We start from the raw sequence: 20408 nt of genomic DNA, 5'->3' as shown, positions 1-20408 counted from the left end.
CTGAGAGTCTTGCCTGGTGGTGAGTGAACAAGTAAGAAAACACACTGTGGTGTAGCAGTAATGGATCTCACTGGGTTAGAATAAAGTTTTAGGGCCCATGTTTTCTCTGGTGCTAGTACACATCCTTACGGGAAATTCTGAGACTGACTACAGTGTCTTTATCTGTGAAATATTTTGCCTCAAGATTGGACCCTTTTAATTCACGTTGGGAGGGGGGTGGTCCATAGCTAATTGATAAGAAATAAAATAGTTATAACAATGAGATTTCACCTCAAACACATTAGTATTATCAGAAATACAAACAAACAAAATAATGAGTGTTGGCAAGGATGTGGAGAAATTGGAACTCTTACGCACTGTCGTGGGAATGTAAAAGGGTGCAGCCATAATGGAAACAGTATGGCAGGTCCTCAAAATATTAAAAATATAATCGCCTTACGAACCAGCAATCCCATTTCTGGGTGTATATCCAAAAGAATTCAAAGCAGGATCTCAAAGAGACATTTGCATACCCATGTTCATAGCAGTATTATTCACAATAGGTAAGAAGTTGAGGCAAACGTCCAGCAATAGATGAATGGATAAAGAAAATGTGGTTTACAAATACAACAGAATATTATTCAGCCTTAAAAAAGGAAGGAAATCCTGTTGCATGCTATGAACAAGGTCACATGGATGAACAAGCAAGGTCGTATGGATGAACCTTGACGATACTATGCAAAATGAAATAAGCCAGTGACAAAAAGGCCAATACTGAATGTTTCCACTTACATGAGGTATCTAAAGAAGCCAAACTCAGAGAAACAAAGTAAAATGGTAGTTGACAGGGGCTGGGAATAGGGAGAAATGGGAATTGTTGTACAATGGATATAGGGTTTCAGTTTTGCAACATGAAAAACTTCTAGAGATCTGTTGCACAATAATGTGAATATACTTAACACTATTGAACTGTACACTTAAAAACAGTTAAGTGACAAATTGTATGTTATGAGTTTTTTACTGCAATTAAAATTTCTAAAAATAGTTATAAGTTAATAATGGCTAAATGACAATGATCGTGTACCAGACACAATTCAAACTATTTTCCAAATTCTAGGTGCTTTACAAATATCATTTTAATCCTCATAACAATCCTAAATTATTATCACTGCATCCAGTTTACAGATGAGGAAACTGTGGCTCAAAGAATTTAAGTAACTTGCCCAAAGTCACAAAGCTAGTAAGAGGTTGAAGCAGTATTCAATCCAAGCAGTGTGGCTCAGAGTCAATTTCCATCTTTTCTCTATACAAGCTCATCTCTATTCATCATCTAAGTGTCAAGGGTAATTACTCATTACTCTGTTAGTTCAGGTTTAATTCCTTCCTTCCATCTCTGCCCCAACTATACTGAAAGGTTCAGACAGCAGGGGCCAGACTTGTACAACTTTATGACATGTTCCCTAATAGTACCTAGCTAGGTGCTTTGCCCATTATTGTTGGACCAAATGAGCTCAGACATTTTAACAGACATTGAAGCTTAGCAGAATCCCATCCATGTAAGATTTGAACCAGGAGATTTCATCCAGGCTCCTCACTGATCCAGTTCTAAATAGATGCTTCCTAGTAGATACATGTATATGTATAACTGAATCACTCTGCTGTACACCTGAAACTAACACAACATTGTTATACAACCATGCGCCAATATAAAATTTTTTTTAAATGTTTTTTAAATAAATACATAGCTGCTTCTTTCCTGACACCAGATTGAGGTAGGTACCCCTGTGAGAGGCTGGAGAAGGTAAATGAAAGAACTTCAATTTCCCCAATCACATTTTGAGTTACATAGGAAAAAAGCAGGAAAAGGTTTGAGTGTCTTTTGCTGACCTCTCCAAGAGATTTAATAGAAATGCACCATGGAATTTTATTCACCACTCTTTTCCTTACAAATGAACCTCCTCTTAACCACCCCAGCACTCATTTAGGTAAAGCGGAATGAAGGGTAAAGGGTGGATAAAGAATGAAAGCGCCCGTTATTAGATTTGATAAATGCTGAAGGCAATCTGAAACAAAGTCACCTCATCTTCTATATACAAATTTTCTTTTCTCTTTTGATCCCTGGAATTTCCTCCAAGCAGTATTGCCTCCTACCCTTTTCCCTTTGAAAAGCACATTAAGAGGCTCTCTCTTAAGAACATGAGGCTCACTGCTCTGTCAGGAAGAGTCTGAACTGATGGCTCCTCCCAGCAGTGCTCCAGTCCCATTGGCCACCTGACCTATCCCCCACTCCTCCCTTAGAGAATCACACCACCACCACTCCACCATCCCTACCTCCACCACTCCACCATCCCTACCATTGCCCAGACAATTCTGTTGAACCAACATTTAATTGAGCGAATATTAAGTGCCAGAAAATGTCCTGGGCGCACAGAGTTTAAAGGACCTTGTCTCCAAGAATCACACAGCCTAGTGGGGGGTGGAAAGGTTATAGAATATAATCTCAAAATAATTAATTCTCAGCACCCGTTTTTTTTAAGCCCTTTTAAAATTTTTTATTTTTGTAATTAACGTATTTATTCAATGAACTTATGGTTACCGGGGGGAGGGAGGAGGGGGATAGTTTGGGAGTTTGGGATTGACATGTACACACTGCTATATTTAAAACAGATAACCAACAAGGACCTACTGTAAAAAAAAAAAACAAAAAAACTATGAGGGATATAATGTACATGATAAATATAATTAACACTGCTGTATGTTATATACGAAAATTGTGTAGAGAGTAAATCCTAAGAATTCTCATCATGAGGAAAAAATATCTCCTTTCTAATTTCTTTAATTTTGTATCTATATAAGATGATGGATGTTCACTAAACTTATTGTGGTCATCATAAGTGAAGTCAGATCATTGTGCTGTACACCTTAATTAAACTTATACAGTGCTATATGTCAATTATATCTCAATAAAATTAGAAGAAAAAAATAAAAATAAAATAACATTTATTCAAATAAAAATGAACACAGTACATGATAAAAATTTCAAACAATGCTTAAAAGTATAAAATTGAAAAGGAAAAATACCTCTGCTTCCTAACCCTGAACCCATGATTAACATTTTCTTCTGTATATTTCTTGAAAAAAAAATTTATGCATTATTCTTGCTGCTCAGTACTTAAGGAGGATTATAGTCCATTCACTTTATGAGATATTCCAAATTTTATTCTTGGATTCACACATTTAACATGTATTTGATTCTTACTTTATTCCAGACACTGCTTAGTTGTTTTTTTTTTTTAATAGAGTGAAAGATCCTTTAAATTCTATAGTGCTTTACAATTTTCAAAAGTTTCACACTCATGATTTCATATAATCCCATAATAACCCTTTCCCCCCCCCCACCCCTATATTGTCCCTCTCCTCTTCCCTCTCCCCACTGGTAACCACTAGTTTGTTCTCTACATCTTCGAGTCTACTTCTTTTCTGTTATATTCACTAGTTTATTGTATTTTTTAGATGCCACATCTAAGTGACATCATACAGTATATGTCTTTCTCTGTCCGACTTATTTCACTTAGCATAATGCTCTCCAAGTCCATCCGTGTTACTGCAAATAGCAAAATTTCATTCTTTTTTATTGCTGAGTAGTATTCCACTTTATATACCTATACCACCACTTCTTTATCCATTTATCTGTTGCTTCTGTATCTTGGCAATTGTAAATAATGCTGCTATGAACATTGGAGTGCATGTATGTTTCTGAATTAGTGTTTTTGTTTCTTTCGGATATATACCCAGGAGTGGAATTGCTGTATCTTACGGTAGTTCTATTTTCAGTTTTTTGAGAAACCTCCATGCTGTTTTCCATAGTGGCTACATCAATTTACATTCCCACCAACAGTGTAGGAGGGTTCCCTTTTCTCCTTAGGGCCAGTTTTAACCATTTGAGCAAATTTTCTGATTAATAACCCAGCACCCTCCCTACTTTAATGCCTCCTAGAGTTCGTTCATTTAATTTATACTGATGAATCATCTGTTCTTTGCAAAATTCTTTACTATCCCAAGGGCTCAAAGCTATGGATACAAATAAATGAAGTAAAAGATGTAATATGACAAGAGACCTAAGAGAAGTACAGGGTATTCTGGTGATCCAGAGGAGACAGAGATTACACTCAACTAATGATGGCTCATTAAGTCAACAGTTGTTGAGCAACTCAGTGAGTCAAGAACTATGCTAGACACTAGTGACATAAAGACATAAAGACCGTCCCTGACTCTGAAGGTATTCGTGGCTAATAGTTCAGAAAGCCTTCATAAAGGATGTTACATTTTAACTGGATCTTAAAAGATGGATAAGATCTCATCAGGGGAAATGATGGGTAAAACAGGAAGGATTATCAGGAAGAAGTAATAATCCAAGTAGATACACATAGCGGCAGAGATAGGAGAGTAGAGGACCCATTCAGGTAGCAGCAGTCAGTCTAATTTATCTTAAAGGGATGTTGCAGAAAACATAGGAATTTGAGACCATGGAGTGGAATGCCTACCTTAGAATAGTAGACCAAAGAGATTTGACTCACTGATAGATGACAGCCTGTTACTGAAGGCTTTTTAGTAGATTAAGCTGATGCAACTCATATTATATGAAGACAGGCAGTGAAAAAAAATGTAAAGGAAAGACGAGAAGAGGGGCATCACAATAGCACAGGCAAGACGTTGAGTAGCAGGAGCACTATATGATCAGCAAGTTACGTTCACATGGACGACGTGAGAAGTGAGGGTCCAGGGAGGGGAAAAGACGACTCCCAAGTTGTAAAGGGTGAATTATTCCAGTGACATACACGGGGGGTCAAACCAGGACCCAGTTTCTGAATGGTGTTAGGAGGAGAAGGGGTTGGTGAAGAGAGGATTTTCAGGTGGGGGCAAGATGAGTTTGGCTAGTGGAAATTGTGTTGCTTTAAGAGAATCTTGATGGAACTATCCCATAAGCAGCAGAAAACATGAGGCTGAAGTCCATGAGATTTTGGTTTATGATGGTGATTTTGCTTTATGCATAGAGATGTGTTATTCATTTGCTCTGAAGTGATGACTGTGACCAAACAGTAGATATGATTCCAAGACAGATGGGGAAAGAAAGGACTAGGAAGGAGCTTGGTCTAGGAAGTTCTTTTATTTAGGACAATGGAGGAAAAGCCAGCAAAGGAGACAGAAGCAGAAAACCAGAGTGTTACACGGACACAGAAGACAAGGAAGGAGAGTATTTCAAGGAGGTAGTAAACAGCATCAAATACAGCCAAGACAGGTCAAGAATAAAGGTGTTAAAAAAAAAAAGTTATTTAAAAAAAATTTAAAATAAAAATAAATAAATAAAATTGCCTTACAGTTTAAAAAAAAAAGAATAAAGAAAATAAAAGAAGTAAGCAGAGGAGCAAAAAGATCAAGAGAAGGTGAGGTGGGGTTTTTTTGGGGGGGGGAGCAGTTATTTTGGGGTTTAGGTAAAGAGTGTTAAAAAACAAAACAACAAGCCCCAAAAGAGGTCGTTTATGCTAATCCCCACATCACCAGACTGAGACTTAATTAGCTTCAGCTCTCCTGGAAATGGAATCTTAAACCAGTCAGGATTCTCCTGATCAGCACTAGTTAAGAAATGTGCCTTTAAGTCCCTTGCCGTCTCCTGAAGGAAAGCAACCTTGCCATGACCAACCTGCTTTTTTGCCCAGTATAACTCTTCTGTTCCTGCTTCCTTCTGCCTATAAAAAGCCTTTCATTTTGTACAGGTCCTCGGAGCTCTTTTCTATCTGCTAGATTGGATGCTGCCTGATTCATGAATTGTTGAATAAAGCCAATAAGATCTTTGAAATTCACTCGGTTGAATTTTGTTTTTTAACAGTTGACAAGAGCATAGGCAGAGGGAAAGGAGAAAAAAGAAAGGAAGAGAATGAAAGTATTAGACTGTAAAAGTGTTGGGGTAAATGATGGCACAGAGTTGCAAAAAATATGTAATTACCTATTTTTACTTTGGTTTTCTCCCATTAGAGTAAGCAGCTTTTAGGAAAGGACCAAGAACTGTTCATGTTTGCAACCCAGACAGAGATTGCTTCTTACCCCTGATATGCATTCTTCCCTTCTCTCGCAGAGTAATAAAATCCCTGATGCTTAACGGGGCATATGACAGCCCAACATGAAGACTGCACTTCCCGGAGGATATAAGCAGAAGTAGTATTTGAAACCTCTAGGTTTTGTTCTTAAAGGGAAATGCATATCTTTCACTTCTACTTTTCTCCTTTCTGCTGTATGGGTTGTGGGTGTAGTGATGGTTCATCTTGAACCATCTGGATGAGGACAACATCGTAGGGATGGCAGAGAAGATATAAAGGAAGGATCCTGCATTCTTCTCAAAGTTGCAGAACACAGCCATCTTACCAGGTCAGAGAAATAAACCTCTGTCCTGTTTAAAGCCTTGATAGTGTAGTGTGAGGTGGGATATACTGTCAGAATACCCCAAGTATCCCAAACTAATCTGCATCCCAGCACATTGCATAGCTCCTATTAGCTGCTTCATAGAGATGCAAGGAAAGGAGGGAAAAGATGTCTAAGGAGACATTTTAGATGTTGGCAGGACTCTAGGAAGTGAAAGAAATTTTGCTTTAAGTGAGTCATGAACACACAGGTTTGGTTCCTTGTGTTTCCATTTCTTTGTACCAAATCAGGCTACGACAAAAATCTCCAATTTGATCTTGCTTCACTTTGCTATTAATTTAGTGAAAGGCTTTCTTATTATAAGTCTAGTCTTAAATGAGGCAAGGATTTCCTTCTTTGATGTATAGCCTTTTGTTCTGAGATGCGTGAGGTGTATAAATGTTTCAAAGGGCTTTCAAATCCAAATTTACTCTGATACCAATTCTGAGAGATTGGCAGAATGCATATTAATATCTTTCTACAAGTGAACACCCAGCGTATTGTTGCCTCCATAAATAGTTAAATATTGAGTGCTCACCAAGGAGATAGCAATCCAAGATGGTAAGTGACTTGTTCAAGGTCACAGCTCTTTAGTGCAATGCCAAGAGGTAGAACCAAGACATCTAGAATTCATCTAATCATAACAGACTTAGTGGACAGTAGCCTCTGAAGAACGTAAGCCATGTCGTCCAGAATAAGGTTTCTCTTGAAACACCGGGAAGTATCCAGTTCCTCACTCTTTCCGTTTGAAACCCACAATGTCTCGTGATGGGCATCTATTTCACCATCAGTTAACGGGGAAATAAATACAAGCACATTTTCCTAATTTATTTTATACCTAAGGTGGGAAATAGTGAAAGGCAAGGAAAATTCTAATTCATTTCCAAGTAACTATGATCAGTACTTTCTCAACTTATTCCAGTCTTTGCTTTCATGAAAAGCAGCCCTTCCCATCAGAGCAAGCACCTTGTTCATCTTCATTCTCCATCTGTAGCTGGAAGCACTACCAAGAGCATGGAAGCTTGCGTGTTCTCTTGCTTAAAGCCAAAACATATTTGACGGTTTAACCAATAGATATATCTTCTGAGAACTACAGCAAGAATCCATGGAATCTTAATCAGGGGGAAAATTCTGGGAGGAGAGCCAGACAGATATTTTGCCTTCCAGGCCCCTGTGACTTATGATTAAGGTGCCTCATCCGGATGGCCTCGTGTGGGCATTACTCAATATCAATGATAAGGAAAACTTGCTGTGTTTCCTCCAACCACCCTGGCCAGCAAAGAGCCCCACTATGCCCAGAGAAATCAATTCCTTTTTTTTTTTTTTAATATCCTCACCCGTGTTCTTTATATGGTGAGAGATCAATAAAATAAATACTCATTGAAAGAATAAGCGAATAAATGAAGAAACTGACCTTTGCAAACCAACTTTTTTTATATTCTCTGTTCTCAATTCAGTGGGCCATCCTATGACAGCCATTCTGTGTGATCCAGTGGGTGCCCCAAAACAAGAAAAGTGTGTGTAACACAAGCCCAAAGATCCAGGAAGCCAGAAAAAAGTCCAGGAAATTCTGAAATGTATCCTGCTCTTCCATGCAAGAAAATACAGGTGGGTGATATGGATAGGGATGAGGAGCCTGGGATCAAGCAGAATTCTGAAGTCACGATTCAAGCCGCATTTTCAATGAAATCTGCAGGAATTTTGCCCTGCCTGCACTTTCTGTTTTTAACTAGTTAGGGAAATTTAATGGAAAATGGAGCAGCATTGTGCCCCTGGGACTCTGGCTAGTGACTCAACAACCTAGGGGTCTGTTTACAGAGGTTTTGTCTTAACCCTAGAAAAGCAAAAATAAGGCTGGAGTATCTTACCCTTTAATCAGCACGGATACTAATCTGAGCAGGCAGAATGTGTGTTCAAGCTTCCTAAATGCACCACGCATAGAAATCAAATGGGAAAACTACCCAGTTTCTGATCTGTGAATCAGTATTATATGGCAATACCAGTAGCTCCTGCGTTTATATAGAATTTGACAAGTTACAGAACAGTTCCCACGCATTATCTTATTTGAGTATCACAACAGCCTTGTGTTGAGTGTTATTCCAATTTTATTGAATATCTTCAGGACTTGATACTGGTTCTTCAGAGGTAAGAAAAATCGGTCAATCCGTGCTTCCTTTTAAGGAACAGATATTGGCTCCTTTGTCTCAATTGATGCCAACTTCATGCCCTAAAAAACAGCAACCAAAACCTAAATAACAGGGAGTGAAAAGGAAAGTTCTTGCAGTTCTGATAAAGGCAACTATCCAGGCCATCCAACCTTAATTTTTATAATTACTGCATGAAACCAAACCATCCTGCAGTTGTCATGGTGGGCTGCCCATCTGTAAAACTTCACAGACCCGGAGGGTTTTAGAACAGAAATAAACTCAGCGATTTATGGCCCAATACCTTCATTTTAGTGAGGAGGAAGTGGAGGTTCAGAAAGATTAGGTGAGATTGTGTCTGGCTTCCAGTTGCAACACTGCCTCTTGGCAAATTCCTTAACATATCTATGCCTCAGTTTTCCCATATGTAATATGGGAATAGCAATACCTATCTCATGGGGTTGTGTGAGAATTAGGATATTGCCTATACTTAGTAAGTACTGAATATTTAGTAAGTACTAAAAAAATACTGTAGCCAGTACTACAATCATCATCATCTACAAGCGCACATAGAAAAGTTGGGACTAAAATCTGACTCTAAATCCAGTTTTCTTTCTACAACAGGACATTATCTAATTCTGTGGGAAGAGCTCTTCTGCCCCCTTTGAGGTGCCAAAGGCATTAAAAGTAAATTCTTGTTTTCCACATCTAAATGCATAGTAGAAACTGGATTCCGAGAAAATGGATTCAGAGGCAATGGGCATCTAAGAAATTTGGTATTAGATTGATATCCACCATCACCTCGAAGAAAGGCACAACTAGTTATCTGGAATCTGTATTTGAATGGAGAGTTTCAGACAAACAAGCTACAGAAAAATAAAACATGGTAACTTCAGTAATAGGGTCAAAGAGTATATAATTCTCCCTCCTCATTTCTAGTGGCTGATTTCCCATTGTCCTTTATGTGAAGAGGAAGTGGGAGGGAGTATTTTTTAAAAATTAGAAAGTCTGATATTCAAGAGTTATCACAGACCAAAAAAATAAATAAATAAACTTACCCACGGGTTAGAGGGAAGGGAGAGAGGCACAGGCAGAGCCCAGAGGGGTTTTAAGGCAAGGAAACCACTATGACACTATAATGGTAGACATGTGTCATTATAAATTTGTCCAAATCCATAGAACGTACAACACCAAGAGTGAACCCTAATATAGACTGTGGACTTTGGATGATGGTGTGTCAATGTAGGTTCACCAATTATAACAAATGTACTGCTCTGGTAGGAGGTGTTGATCACAGGGCAGGCTATGCATATGCAGGAGTAGGGGGTTATGGGAAATTCTGTACCTTTTGCTCAGTATTGCTGTGACCCTAAAACTGCTTTAAACAAAGTCTATTTACAGAGAAAGACAAATACTGTATGATATCACTCATAGGGGGAATCTAAAAAAACACAACAAACTAGTGCATATAATAAAAAAGATGCAGACTCGCAGATGTAGAGGACAAACTAGTGGTTACCAGTGGGGAGAGGGTGTGGGGAGAGGCAACACAGGGGTAAGGGGGAAAAAAGGGTTATTATGGCCTTATATGAAATCATGTGTGTGAAACTTTTGAAAATTGTAAAGCACTATAGCATTTAAAGAATCTTTCATTCAATAGAAATTTTTTTTAAAAATTTTAAAATAGAGTCTATTTAAATAAATAAGCAAACTTACTTGTCGAAGTACAGAACGGGCTGATTCCATCCCAAGGTCAAATGTCCCTGGAATAATACATGTAACAAGATACAGTTGTTTCACTTCAAGGGAGCCAGAGCAGTTAGACCCATTACTAGAGAGAGTCTCATCAGAGGGGAAACCAGTCACGGCACTCCAGAAATAACTCTGCTACAGACGCATGTGGCATAGAGTCACAGAATGTTAGACTATAAGAACCTAGAGAAGAAGGTCTGTCTAAATTCTCTTTCTGTTCCCCAGAGCCTGGCCATAGGCCTGTAACAGCGTAGGTTTTCAAAGCTTGAGAAAGAACAGGGAGAAACTCTCTGGGACAGAATATTCATGAGATTAATATTGGTGTGATCATAAGACCCCATTTGTCCACTGTGGCACTGGGGTCCCCTATGACTAGATGGTCCAAGAGAATGAAATCAGATTCTGGAGCCTGCTGATCACATCTTCGCTTTAACAGATCCCAGTCACCCCCACCTGCCCCGTGAAGTGCAGGGCCTTGGTTTCCATAGTGCTGGCAGAGGAGCCCTTCCCCACATCCTGGGACTGCAAGAGGTAGCAGGATAAAGGTCACATTTCCACCTGTCCTCTGATACTCTCCTGAAGAGCAGAGTATCACCAAGGCCAGAGCCCCGAGGGCACAATGCTGCTGCTGTAATCCTACTAAAGCCCATGAAGGACATCTTAAAATCTTACTGGAAGTAGAGGAAGAGCCCTAGACTCCTAAAACAGTATGCAAAAGACGAATTTACTTGTAAGTTTTTCTGATGTTATTTTTTCCACCTCCTTATCCATTGGATTCCCAAGCAGGCTGTTGGTTGTACTCCCAGTTATGCTCAATCAGGACTGCCTTTCCAACTGTATTCCTCACTGGAGTTAACTCGAGGCTGTTGTGACTGCTTCTCTTTGGATTTCTCAGTGGGTTCTTTCCTGGATTCTTCACTAAATGGTTCAAATGACTCTTCAATGAATTCCTAACTGAAATCCTGTTCCCAAACGTCACTGAATTCTCCACCGGTGTGTTTCAATCTGTGGGCACTGTTTCATGCAGAAGACATTAAATAAAAGGCAGTCGAGCAAATACAAGCAAGAGACCGAACGTTTCAGCAAAGTCTACGGTAAGTCTCTCTCCCACTTCCGTCACTCTGAGACAGGAGCAGAGGGCACGTCCGTGGCTGTCCACCATCTGGAAATGCTCTCTGCGCCGTCCAATACCTTAGCCATTAGTCACAGGTGGCTATTGAGTGCTTGCATTTTTAATTTTATTTAATTTTAATTATTTTAATTCATATAGTTATCTACTGCTCGCAGCTACCACACAGGACAGTACAGCCTTTGCTGCATTGCTTGTGTGACAGAGAGACTTAATTCTTCTCAGTTAAGGAACTGATGCCTTTTCCCTGCACTTGTCCAGTCTAATTTCCCTTGTCAAGAATGAGAATTTCCTCAGAAAAAAAATTTGGAAATAACTGAGAGGTTTGGACTTCACTAGCACAAACACACTCTGAATCACTCCCATAAAACCATTCTTATGGTCCTGCTCTATCCACTGACCAACCTGATTGCCGTTGTCCAAATTCATCCTTATTATTGTTGATATTAAAAAGAACACTGTGGAAGTGCTCATGCCTAGTACTGGAACAGAACATTTAACTTTGTTCTGTTTCCAGATACTCTCACCTTGCCATCTCATTTAGACGAACTACCATTCATTAAAAATTATTAAGAGTGGCAGAGGAGGGACGCAAGTGAGATGTCTGAGGAAACTCAAGAAGAATGGGCGAGGCTCGTTAGTAAAATTCCCACAACAGCTTTACCTACATCACAGCCGGCTCTGGCTCTAAGCTCTCCTTCACCGTCCAAGGCCAAAAGCCAGAGACTTTCACACGCAAGAGTCAGGAACTCACCAACAACCAGAGTGAATTTAGAACTTGGACTCCAGCCCTGATTTTACCACTTACTAACTATGACCCTAAACTCATTTCCGCAGAGGAAAAGAAGCCTCATGATACTGTCCCCCTTAAGAACTGTTATGCTGATCTCTAGAAAAAAAGATGCAAATGTTACTTTTCATTATTATTATTTTTCAGGGCTCCAAACAGCCTTAGTTTGGAAGGCAAAAAAATCCTCACAGCTTCCCCTACTGCAGCTTTGATGACAGATTCAACGGTAATGTTTTTTACCCCACTCTCTTCTTCCAAGACTTTTTCTTTGTAACTCACCCAACGTGGTCCTGGCAGGCTTTGTTTAATGAGTCTGTGTCTAATACATTACAGATGCTCAAAAAACATTTCTTATAGGAATGAAATAATTAACGGGGTGGGAAACAAATCAAAATTTGAGCCAGACCCAGGTGAGGTGGGATTCATGGAGATTTCCTTAAGGCCAGAAAGCTAGCAACCAGGAAACTGGGCTGTGCCTGGGATTTCCTGTGAACTTGATTCAAACACTTTGGAAATAAATACCACGTGTTACTGAAATGTTTGAAGTCGGTAGTAAGCTGACTAGCAGAGGGAACAGTGAGTGGGAAGGCAGAGTTTGCAGGGCCCAGAGGAGCTGAGTTACTTGGGGTGGGCACTGGACTCCCTTGGAGCAGAAGCAGCAGGCATAAGACGGCCAAGGTCGCCTCCTCACGGTGGGTCTCCGGTGGGGACAAAAAGGACTGGGAACCAAAGCGGGGAAGGACACAGACGTCAGCTGTGCTAAGGTAAGGCAAAGCCCAGGCCCGGGCCATTCCCCCACTTTCCAGTCTCCTTATGGAAGAAAGAGAATTGATAGACGATCCACTAAAATTCACTGGGCCAGTCACCAGGGGCTGAATGAGTGGGAGTCATTGGATATAAGGGACCAAATCAAAGATTTCAAAGCAAGTCAAGGATAACAAAAAGTGTTGACTGAAAGAAAAACACACAACCTAAAAGTTGCAAGTTGAGTTTTATTCGGGGATCTTCCTGAGGACTGTAGCCCAGAAGACAGCCTCTCGGATAGCTCTGAGGAACTGCTCCGAAGAGGAAAGGAAGGAGCCAGGATATACATGAATTTTTCGCTGGGGAAAAAAACCCACAAAACTTGTAATTGAGCATCAGAAGAGTACTGCTGATACAAAGAACAGACATCTCAAGTTAATGACATTAGTGCTTTTCTCTGTATGAGAAGATGCAAGAATCTTGGGGTCATTGAAATTTTTCCGCAGAGATGCATCCTAACTATTACAGGCCAGTATATCCAAAGAAGAGAATGCTTCCTGTTTTTTTCCAACCTGAATTCCCCTCAGGGTGCGTTATCCTGAGCGACTGCAGCGACTGGCTGATGGCTTGATCCTTATAGAACTGGAATGGCGAGCAACATTCCTTTCTTTACAAAAGGCAAAAGGGGAAAGTTATTAGAATCATTAAATGCAGCTGTCACTTTCAAATAAAAATGTATGCAATATGAAGTATCAACACCTACTGGGAACTGAGCAGAGATAACCAGTTTAGTAAATCAATGGGAGGATTTGTAAGAAAGGCTAGTATAAAGCATCAGAGATCAATCCAAATCATTATGACCGTGTCCTCTTACTTGATATAATCAGAATAAATAAAGCTAAAAGAACAAGGGAACTCAGAAAGAAAAAACCCACAGATATGGAAAAACATGAAATATATTCTGTAGCTGCAAAGTATACTCTGGAAACATATGGGTGTTAGCAAAATCCAACTAGCTGTTTGTTATGTTTTGGCTTTAAAATTAGTTTTCCTCCATTGAGGAAATAACTTGAGGGATGGAGAAGGGGAAGATGAGAGGAAGATTGGAATTCAATAAAATCTATTAGAAGGAAAGGAAGAAGGTAAAAGGGAAAACCAGTGATAAGCTAAATCTCAGGGGCAAGATAAGAGGATGAAAAGAAGTTACCGAGTTTGAAGAAACTCAGAGAAGTAACAGGACAAAGGAAGTCTTCACGTGTCCCTCTGCGACCCAGGCAGGATGAGGGAGCTAAGGCACAGAGAGGTTAAGTAACATCCAGAAACACGGAGCTAGTTAATGGCAATTTCAAGGGTTGGTGAAATATCCAGAACAACTTGGTTGTGTATTGTTTTGATAATGATTTCAATCCAGTTGTTTATGACTTAAGTGGTTTCAATCCCCTTGTTTATGGCAAAGACAAAAAAAAAGGAGTTGATTTTAGGAGTAAAGTTGTTTTGCTGTAAGAGTGAAGTAAGCTGTATCAGGATGTCACGATCTCATCTGTTCTTGATAAGCACTCAGGCTCAGCTGCTAAGGGGCTGCCCTGGAGGCTTATCAATAAAAACAGATGAAGCAACTAAGAGGAGGGGACATTTAGGCTATAAATACCCAGAGTTTGTGAGGACTACGTGAGAGTTTCCATCTTGGCAAAGCTACCCTTTGCTGATCTAGTCTCCAAAGACCTTGGTGCTTTAGCTCCTGCCTTGGTGAAGGTGACCCTTTTACTGGCAGTGGCCAAAGCCAAGCAGCAGCCTGAGAAGCAGCTCACCTTGGCCACCAACACCCATGTGCCTTCGTTCTCTAGCAACTGCTCTAACAACATGGGACTTTTCACTTGAGTTTCACCACTGCTGGACACCAGCTTGTGGTCGGTTAAGCCAGCTCTTCCGAAAACCAACCTCATTAAAAAATGTACACCTCATATGAATGCAGACTTTATTTCTGTCCCCTCCCTTTACCTGGGAACAATAGTGTAATTAATCTATCATTTGTTAGAAGTATGTCATTTCTTTATTGGCTTATTGAGACGTTATCCTATATGCTACAGGCTTGTGAAATTATTGTAATCCCTGCCGTGAACCTGTGCTCAATTAACTATTGGCAAAGACCATTTCTGTCTGAGCATAATTTACCGCTCCCCAAAACAAAACGTATGTCAACAGATGGATTCATCAGAAGCTGATTCACAGCATATAAACAAGACCTGAGCCTAGCTCTCAACCTTCCAACAATTTTTCTTTACCCCAAATTCTTCCAGCCAGTACTAAGGGGTCTTAATGATGAACTTTCAAGAAAGAGAGAGAGAAGAAAAGCCTCACATAAACAAGCACACGACCCTGATGATAAGAAGCAAGTCAGGGTCTTTGATCACTCTCCATTCTGTTTCCACAAATGCAGCAGAGAGCAGGAGCGAGGAAAAGGAAAAGGAAGTGGAAGAAAAGTCAGGATTGCAGGCTTGTTCCAGGGTCCTGGGCCAGGAGCCTTCAGGAACATCACCTTCCTAAACCGAGCCAGGCTAGATGCTGCAATCTTCTTATTCACTGAAAGTGAACTGAACAAACGTGTGGAATTTAAAAAAAAAAAAAAAAGGAGAAAGACTCCAGGAGAAGAGAATGTCAGGGTCAAGTGAGAACTAGGTGATTCCCAGGAAAAGCAACCATGACTTAAAATGCATGCGACCTGAAACTGGAAAGCACATTTAAATAGCAAGAGCTTCTGGATGTTGTCGGCCACATGCACCACACCTGAGTCATTAGGACAGCAGGCTTGGAATGTATGATGGAAAGCTGAGAAGATCAACCTCTGCTCCCACAGATTATACTGTTCACTGCGCATGCCCCAAGCCTCTTGGGAAAATTGGTACCTCGTCATGGGTTTCACGGCCCAGGTCTCACCTGACAGGCCCTTTGCTCCTGGACCTTGGCTCAGAGGCTCAGAACCCTCCACAAGGGCTCCAGGAGAGACTTGCAATCCTCCCTTTAGGTTTTGCACAGCGACGGAGCACTCCCACCAGTTAAGGGAATCCGGGCAGTCAGCGTGGCCCTGGCCTCCTGTTCCAGCTGCCTCACCGAGCCCCTCAGTCCACCTCTCCTCCTGTCCCTTCAGCTGTTCCACGCTGAGCTGAAGCACTCCCCATGGGGTTCCCAAGCCTCTCCTGGTGTAAGCTGAGCCTGGGCTGCTCGCTTAGCACCTGCTGGTCACAGAGCCAGCCCCTGAGAGCAGCATGTAGCTCAGCTCTGGACCCTGGGCCTCACCTCCCCAGGTCCCACGTGCCCCCTTCCCTTTGTCTAAGGTCTAAACATCAGTCGAGTCTCAAGAAGCTGCTTCCAACCAGTCAAACCCAGAATCTGTTCTTCCTAGAGACCCTGGGGTTGGCATCATGAATTTGGCACTTAGCTTGTCATTTATCTTTTTTTATTGTTGTTATGTGTTTCTTTCTAAGACTAAATTCATAATCTCTATCAGGGAAGGGCCACACTGTTACCCCTGTTTGTATGTCCAGGGCAATAAAGAATATATTGATGATGATAATGAGAAGGAGGAGAAGGTGGAGGAAGAGGAAGAAGATGTGTTCCTTAGGATTTCTGGATACATTCCCACACCGCCGTCTGAGTCAGGCAGTGCCCTAAGTACCAAAGAGACAAGATTCTCCTCTTTATCCTCAATGAGCTTCTGATCAAAAGGGCAAGACTAATGTGTGGAAGAGGAGGAAAGCACTTTAAGCAAGGACAGGCTAGGATATGAGATCCTGCGTGGTCTTCCATTCGTTTATTCAACAGAAAGCACCTGTGCGCCACAGTCCGGGCCCTGTGGTAAGCGTCGAGCATACAGTGGTGCATAAGACATGATCATTGCCACTAGGGAGTTTACAGTCTAGAGGGGAAGAGAGCAAGCAGGCAGCAAATTGCAATGCCGTTTGTTGAAGGGGGAGTGTGCACAAGGGACACCCTCCCGGATCTTGGAAGGTTGCAAGGAAGGCATGAAGTCACGACAGCCCAAGGATGAGTGTTGCCCTGTGAAGGGGGTGGGTGTTGTAGGGAGAAGTTCCTGGTAGAAGAAAAAGAAGGAAATCCTTCTTTCTCTGTCTTTTTTCTAGAACTGTCATCTCTCCCATGCAGTTCAGGGATAAAATAGAATTTAAGTTCATGAAGGAATGGCAAAGAAGACAGAGAAAATAAAGAATTTTTAAATTGTGCTTTGAGGTTGCATTGGCAATACACCATCCTGATTTTAAAAGCCACATGGGCAACAACTATAATAGAATAATCTGTAATGGGGGCGGGGAGGGGAGGAGGGAAGCAAATGCAAAACTATATATACAACTCGCCTATAACTGAATAAAAAGAAAAAAGCAGGGCATAATAGACACCTATGAAAGGCTGTGAAGGAAATGCTACCAAATTACCTCTTGTGTGATTCTGCGTGTATAATAAGATTTTGGATATTTCTCATTTATTTTAATAATAATTTCATTGAGCATGATTCGCTTTTATTATAAGGGGTAAATTATTTTTTAAAGAAAATATAAATGCTGCCATCCTTTTTACATGTTCTGACATGTATATTAACTCATTTAACAAATACATATTGAGTGTCAGACATTGTTCTAAGTATTAGTAGAACATGAAATAGGCTTAGTTCCTGACATCATGGTGAAGAGAGACATCAATAAATAAACAAGTAAATATAAATAAGCTGGATGAGATTAGTAGTGTGGAAAAAAAATCATCGAGGAAGGGTTACAGATAGTGCTGGCATGGCAAAAGTCTGGAGGAAGTTAGTGGCTATGCTATTTTACATAGGGCTCTGATAAAGTCTCCCTGAGAAAGGCTTTTAACAAAGTGAGGGAGACAGCTATATGCTATCTGGAGAAAGAGTGTTCTCGGCTGCAGGAACATTAAGTGCAAAGGCCCTGAGGTGACATGGGAATGGGCTTGGTTAATTTTCTTCACGCACTGTTGCCTGGTTTTCTCCCAATATAGTATGAATAAAATTAAGAGCCACCAGAGAGAAATTTTCAAAACATAGATATATATACCAGACTTAATTTATTCAACAAATATTCATTGAGTGCCTGTAAGATACCAAGCACTGTTCTAGGTGCGAGGGACCAAGCAAAGTCCAAAACAAAGTTCCTGGCCGTAATGAAGCATAACCTTGTGGAGGAAGCAACTGACAAGTTAAAGAAGTAAAATATATATACACTTCATACACCATACAGTACAAGTGGTAAGAAGGAAAGCAAGGCAGAAAATAGAGACAGGGCTCTGTGTGTTGGGGGAAGAGCCACAGACCTGATGGATTCTGAAAGGGACATAGACAACTCAAAAAGATGAAGGGACACATAGCTAATTTTCCTATTCAGGAATTGGTGCTTCAATATGGCTTTATAGTGATGAATAAAGATCATAATTTCAAAACAGCAACAACATTCTTCAAATCAATTTAAGACCATGTTCTGTGTTATTGCCTCATTTTTCACAGAGCAACTGGCATGGACTTGAGGAACGTCACTGCTTAAGTTTAGCTTAAGCAAAACAATTAAGGAATCAAGTCTGCTAGAATAACAGCTAACATCTATTGAACACTTCACAGTGCCAGTCACTGTTCCAAGGTAGATATATGTATATTTAATTTATATAAACAAAACATATTTATCTGCACAGCAATTCTGTGAAGTGGTTACTATTATTCCCAATGTATGAACACAATGAATGAACAAAATGAAAAGTTAAACTACTTGTTTCAGGCCACACAGTGAGTGGCTGAGCCTGGAACACAAATCCATGGTACCTGCCATCCAGGGGCAAGCTTGAACCACTGTAACATACGTACTGCTTCCATGGCCAGAACAAAGGAAACCCATACATAATGGATCTCCCAGTAAAATAGGGATGACTTAGAATCACACAGTGTTCGGTCTTGAAATTAATTCAGAAATCTTGTCACACACCCTGATCTTAGAGACCCAGAAGGAATGACCCAAACCCAGATGTCAAGTGTTCAAATTCCCGAGCTGTCCTTTCTTCAGTATAATGTGTTTGTGTTAGCTGTTGTTTGTGGCTGTATATCTAGATCTATAAATCACACCTTTGCTTAAAGAGCACTAATAAACAAAATTCCCAGCAGGGTGTGCCTGGCCTTTAGGACTTAGGAAGCCAGATTTCTATAGAATGCATACTCATATAGACCCATACGTGTTACTGTTCTAACCTGGGGGACTGTTCTGATACCGTGGATGGTGTCATTCCTCACAAAGATCCTGTCGTCCATGCCATTTGTGGCAGGAATCATCCCCATCTGACACTTTTTCAAGTACAGATTTCCACTGGCTCACCACTAGCTCTTGCTGCTAACACATTCCTTGGTTTGGTAAATCTCCATACCGCTTCTAGTCAAAACGGTAATGACGAAACCATTAATATTGATAGTGCTCTACAGTTTGGTTCAGTAGTAACAAGTCCTACTTGACAAAATGATAGTCATTCCTGAGGCTGGAAGCAGGGAAACACAACAGTAAACACTGCTCATCATTTTTTTTCCCCCCAAAAACATTTATCAGGCACTTACGTGCAAAATTAAGAAGAAAGAGTAATCTCTCCTCTTACCCTCTCCCATCCTCATTGGAGAGGAGAACTGGGAAGGGAAGAGCATAGGACCCTAGGCCTCGATTTTGCAATCTAGTTTAGGAGACAGATACCTTATCGAAGCAAGTAAACAAGGAAAAGAACAATGCTGAGAGTTTAGAAGGACAAGTGATTGAAATCAGGGATTGAGAAATTTGTATCGGAGACCGTAGCATTTGGTATGAATGTTGGCGATTGGGAAATTAGAGTAGGGAAAGGATGTTCTGAACCTGAAGCCCTGTTGCACCAGACGTTAATGTCAACCACTAAGAAAAGATAAGCAAGTAGCCTTTGGGTGGGAGGTGGTCCGCTGACTTTACCCGAAGGGATTCCACCGAAAGGAGAAGAAGTCCTTATTCTTCCTTGAGGTCATAAGACAGGACTCCTTTATGTAATTGCTCCCATTTATAGAGAAAGGAAAAGTTCCGTTCTGGTTCTCCTGTCCACAGTAATGAAATGAGATTTCTTTTATCACTGCTGACTCCAGGTCCACCCCTCCCCCACCCCAAAATCCTGGCTCATCGATCTTTCACTGAGCACCTAGTAATGCCTCCTAGGATGCTGAACAATGCTCAGAAAAAGATGAAAATTACACGAGTTCTCCCTGTCAGGATTTCAGTGACTCACGAAAAAGAGAGGCATACAAAGAAATAATGGCACCTAAGATAAGACTAGCAAGAATGCAGGTCTGAATAAAATCCAAGGAGATAAAGCGTAAAAGTTCAGGAACTGTGGCGTTGGGGGAAGG

At 40.6% G+C, this 20408-nt stretch overlaps 1 long non-coding RNA gene across 6 annotated transcripts in view; it reads left to right on the top strand.

The window, feature by feature from the left end:
• The window catches only part of LOC133100796 (uncharacterized), a 128841-nt gene that overhangs the window by 30442 nt on the left and 77991 nt on the right, over nt 1-20408 (top strand). For 4 of the 6 annotated variants that reach the window (XR_009702538.1, XR_009702533.1, XR_009702537.1 and 1 more), the window contains exons 3-5: nt 7893-8043; nt 11115-11425; nt 12398-12476. This is a non-coding gene — a long non-coding RNA (uncharacterized LOC133100796). The remainder of the gene's footprint in view (nt 1-7892; nt 8044-11114; nt 11426-12397; nt 12477-20408) is intronic. The other 2 variants (XR_009702536.1, XR_009702534.1) reach the window with 2 other exon arrangements.

Source organism: Eubalaena glacialis, chromosome 11 (assembly GCF_028564815.1).
Source record: "Eubalaena glacialis isolate mEubGla1 chromosome 11, mEubGla1.1.hap2.+ XY, whole genome shotgun sequence".
Classification (NCBI taxonomy): Eukaryota; Metazoa; Chordata; class Mammalia; order Artiodactyla; family Balaenidae; genus Eubalaena; species Eubalaena glacialis.
The sequence above is the reverse complement of the archived record's forward strand: the minus strand, read 5'-3'. Positions and strand labels throughout refer to the sequence as shown.